The sequence below is a fragment of the Rhineura floridana genome, chromosome 7 (assembly GCF_030035675.1).
Source record: "Rhineura floridana isolate rRhiFlo1 chromosome 7, rRhiFlo1.hap2, whole genome shotgun sequence".
NCBI lineage: Eukaryota > Metazoa > Chordata > Lepidosauria > Squamata > Rhineuridae > Rhineura > Rhineura floridana.
Genome location: NC_084486.1, coordinates 97,672,856 through 97,678,245, shown reverse-complemented (window position 1 = coordinate 97,678,245; position 5,390 = coordinate 97,672,856).

The following is a 5,390-nucleotide window of genomic DNA, read 5'->3' as shown; positions in this document are numbered from 1 at the left end:
CTTTGGAATGTGGGCAAATATTAATATTGTCACCTCCCCAGGTCTGCTTTGCTCTCATTCATTTCAGACAGTCAGAGCACACATATACTATAATCCCAGAACATGGAAACTGCCACTTGGCATTTACCATATGCCTAGTACATCCAGCTGTTTCATGTATGCATACGCATGGCAAGCACATCAGGATGTCTTAACGTTTGATTCTGGCACCTAGGACTTCTCAATGTATTAGCCTTGTGTGCTACTGCTTTGCTACGAATTTATATTTCCTCGCACCATTTTATCCTGCATCAGATGAAGTGGAATTTAGTTCATGAATGCTTATGCAGGGTTGCCATCAAAGCCTGGCATCTTGGGTAGCTGCCACCGGCCCAGAACCCTGGTAGAGTCCACTGCTTGCACCTGCCCACCGTCCATGTTAAAAAAAATCACCCCAGCACTCTGAGTAGTGTTAGAAAGCTGGGTCTAGCTGCCATATTAATCTTCCACAATGCCCCTGATGTAGCAGGGTATTGTAGGGAATTAAAATGGTGGCTAGACACAGGTCAGAGTGTCAGTGCCTGCCACTGCCAGGTAGGCCTAAGGGCAGCATTGATGGGTGGGGGGGACACTAGAACCCTCTGAAACCTGGAGCTGGACCTGAGCTTTAGGGTTGCCAGGTCCATGGCCTGAGCCTGAGCCTGTATCTTTAGGAGAAGAGAAACTCAGCCAAGTGCAGGTGTTCTTGCAACTGTGGAATGGGAAAAACCACAAGGTAAAATTCTCCTTTCTCCCTGCACAACTTTTAAAGATACAGAAGACCTTTTGGTTGCCACTTGGCTGACTTTCTCTTCTCCTAAAGATACAGGATCAGTCTCAGGCCATGGATCTGGCAACCCTACTGAGCTTACATCACAATAAATGAGTTAATTTTTAAGACTGCTTATTACTTTGCCATAGAGTTCTGCATCTACGCAGTGAAATAATTTCTAGAGGGATAGCTATGTTAGCCTGTTGCAACAAAAACAACACAATTTTGTGCCATAATAACTTTGTAATCTTTAAGGCAGGAGAAGCCAATGTGGTGCTCTCTAGATGTTGCCGGACTACAACTCCCATAATCCTTGACCATTGGCCATGCTGGCTGGGGGGTGATGGTAGTTGGAGTTCAACAACACATGGAGGGCATCATGTGGGCTGCTCCTACTTTAAGGTGCCACAAGGCTTTTTAAAACTCAGTGAAAGGCATGCCTCCCCCCTCCACATGCTAGATTTAAACAAACCGTGACTATTTTTGATTATAACCTTGCCCATCCATTGGCCAAAGAAGATGCCACTGCAGATAGCTTCTTTCCCATCCTCCCTGCCAGAAGAAACACTTATATGAACTTTGCAACAGAACTAGTGCCTTAGTTTGCTTTCACCCCTCATCCCTCCCAATCGCTTTTCTTTTTGTGCTATGTCTTTTAGATTGTAAGCCTGAGAGCTTTATTATTATTTTTAGCTGATCAGGGAGCTTTTCTCTGCTGGAGAGCAAGGTGCAGACGGGTAAGAAGGTCGCTGCCTGGGAAGAGAAAAAGGGGAGTTATAACGACAGAAAGAGATTTTAGAGTAGGGAGAGAAAATCAGATGGAGAAATAATGATTGGTGGGTTTGCTTTAAAAATGTGTGTTTAAGGGGGGGGACAGTTGACAAGGTGCTGTGTCTACAACACAGATGTCAACTGGCTTGCCGAGGGTAAATGTGCTCTATTGCGATGGCTGCGTGTAACACCTGCACAGCGACCACACGGCTCCTCAGCTTCTCGTTGGCTGCTGTCGGCATGCAGAGAAGTGAAGCAAGCACTAACATTGCAGAGGTGGCGGCGGAGCTAGCAACAGCCAGGGCTGTGGTGTCGGTACGCCAGACCTTCAACTCTGACCCCAACTCCGACTCCAACTCCGATTACTTATTTGAACTACAATTCCCACGAGCCCAATCCCTGGGGCTGATGGGGGTTGTAGTTTAAAAAAGTAAATTTTCCAAGCTCTGGATTCACGTGGTGGTGATGAAATGCCTTGTGCTACCATTTTACTACAGTAAATTTGTTATTACTAGTTAATATACATTTGCCATTTATGAAGGAGTCAGAGTCGGAGTCAGAATCGGAGTCGGAGTCGGTACATTTCTACCGACTCCGACTCTGACTCCACCCAAAATTGCTCCCAACTCTGACTCCGACTCCACGACTCCGACTCCGTCTCCACAGCCCTGGCGACAGCGCCTCCCTTCCTGGGATGGTTGTGGTGGGGCCCACGGTGAACACCCAAAAGAACTTGCAGTGTTTCGCAGCATTTAATCTCATCCAGGACCCATTTGTCTAGGACTAGCGCCTGGGTGGCGGCAGCAGTGGTGGCGGCAACGGCAGTTGCAGGATGAGAAGTCAACCCGGGCAGTTGCGGTTGGGGGCTGGTCGGTGTTGGTGCAGAAGACGACTAGAAAGGGCAGTGCATTGGGGCGGCTGGAGTGTGGTTGTGCACGCCACGCCCTGGATGGAGGAAATGAAACATCTCACCACAGAAGCCCAGGGAGCAGACAGTTTTTGGACCCCATTTTCCCTGATCAGATTAGCGCTGTTGATGGGTGCTAAATCAGAGCTCAGAGTATCAGCTGCAAATACATTCTTCCTGAGGTCCATCCAAGGAATTCCAATGCTTGAATCTTTTGCACTTGGGTCCCTTGAGGCCTACTCTGGCTTTTATACTGTGTTTATGTATATGGATATTGTTCATGTATTTTGCTTTGTAAATTAATTTGATATTTTTTATTGTACCTTGCGTATTCAATTGTAAACTGCTTTGAGATCTTTTAGATAGTAAGAGGTCTATAAATGGAAATATAAACAGAGTTTGGAAGTAATTCGTTACAAATAAAAAATTACTTGTAATTCATAACTTTTTTGAGGAATGAGTGGATAATTCCTTTACATTTTGATTGTAATAGAACTAGGAGTAATTTTATTACTTTTGTGGAGCAATTGTAATGTTTCTAGTATTACTTTTGGGCATTACTTGTGGGGGGAAGCAGGGGAAGTCTCTGCTCCTCTGACTTGTGGATGAAAATCATGTGCCTCAAACTGGGCTTCTGTGCAGTGTCACTCAGTGTCGCTCATGGAAATCATGCTCTGTGGGTGGGTAGGAGGCGACGAGGGAGGAGGTGGAGAGTGAGACGGGGTACAGTGGAGAAAACAATTGTTTAAAAAAATGGATGGTGGTGGTGAAGAATGGAGTGGAAGGAAGCCGGAGGTCAAGAACATGGATAAAGGAGAAGGAGGCAGCAGCATAATGGAGATAAAGAACTGTGGAGGTGAAAGATGACAACATGTGTGTGTGTGTGTGTGTGTGTTGTGTGTGTGTGTGTGAATATTTTGTTTGCACTTGGCACACAAAGTGGCCCCCACCACTCTCTCTGGCTACTGTGCTGCATTTGCAGTATTTTAACTTTTTTGCATCTCGGGAAAATGTTTGCTGGGATGAGTGTCCCTTAGTTGGTGGCAGGGCAGGTTCCGGGAGGTGGTTAAGTGAGAGAGATTATGCTGGCTGACTCAGTGGGGGTGGGTGGGTTGCACTTGGTTTGACGTGCAAAGATCTGGGTAGTGGCCTCTGCCTCCCTCCCCACCTCCCTTACCAACGGAGAGACCACCATTGCTATCTTATGGATAAAAAGAATTATTCTACTACCTCTGTATGTGTGTGTTTATTTTTAATGTAGCATGTAATGGCCTGGTAGCAAATCGACAACCAGTGCAGATTTCAGAGCAGAGGAATTATGTGCTGATAGGGTCTCACTCATGTCAGCAATCATGCTGCAGCATTCTACATTAACTGCAGCCCCCAGGTCAGATTATGCTGCACAGAGATTTCTGTGACCTTGCCTGACTGGCTGCCAGAATTTTTTTTAGTTTTGGTTAGGAACCCTGACTGGTTGTGGGATATTGAGTTTTCTGTCTTACATATCAGAATCTTGTTGTGGTTGGTATGGTACTACATTTAGGAAATCATCACTGTCTTTTGTTTTTGTTTTTCTATTTGCATTTCATTTACCTCTGACCTTACTCCCTTACATCCATAGAAGCAACAACAGTGGTTCCATGTGGTCAGCTCAACTCCCTTAAACCCATTGTTGATGCACCTTGTTATTTGTATGATGGTTTGTTTCTTACCCAATAGTGGTAAACGAGAATTTACATACTCGGATGTGTAGCTTCAATTGCTGTTGTTCCCAGTCTACTGCCTGTGAATGTAGACAAAACCATGTGTGTTTTCTCTCTGTCAATTATTAATCACTGGAATTGGGTTGGCTGTCAGAGTGGGTTTATACCAGCCCATAGAGTAGGCAGGAAAGAGTAGAGAATCTTCTTAACTCATATATTTCTCAAAACTCTCTGCAGTGAAGGGTCATGTCTGTAAAGAAGTTTGGAACAGCCACGTTAAAAGGCAGGCAGGACATTCCAGGCAGGGGGTTGCCAACCCTGCTTCGATATGGATATTGTTGCGGGAGATCCCTAGTCAACCCTTATCAACAGCACAATTGTAACAATATCTATTCAGAAGTAAATCCTGTTGAGTTCTATGGTGCTTAGTCCCTCAGTAAGTATGTTGAGAATTGCAGCCTTCAGGGACATCCATCTTTACTTCTGAGTGTTCCCATTTAACATCTCCACTACGCTTTCTTCCTATTTCTATCTTAATTTCCAATCAGATTTTTTTTTGAGTGGTATGCTCCAAGAAACTGTGGTTGAAGCTTTATGTATCATGCTTAATGACATCACTAGGGCCCGCCCCTATGGCATCACTAGGGCCTGCCTCTGAAATCTCAGGGTTTGGGATGCTTCTGACCTTATACTCTACTCCCCACACACAAATTCCCAGTGCAGGAGAGCTTTAGCTGCATAGTTCTGCCCTTGAGTGCAGGTACCACCCCTACATGATTGAAGTTCAGGGGGTCTGATCCACACTGGGTTCCTAGCATGGAAGACAGGGGGGATTTAACCCTTTACCCCTAACAGTGGTCTTGATCTGGATTGCCCCTTCTCCCCACATTGGCAATTTGTGAAAAAACAACAATCCTGCAGTTTAGGGCAGAGAGTTATGCAGGTAAGGCCATGTGTTGTCTGGTCCTCAGGATCCATAGCTTAGGGCAGGGGTGGGGAACCTGACCTTATCTCCTTTACCCTTCACTGGCCACAATAACACCTCATGTCATGATGACATCAGGTATGACTGTCGGGACTCTTTGCAGGGCTTGCAAAGGGCCCTGCATGGTGCTTTGAAGCCCTGCTGATCAAAAGGCTTGCAGTCACTGCCCATCAGCTTTCTGCAGAGATCAGCTGTGTGATCAAGTTCCCCATGGGGAACTCAATTGTGCAGCTG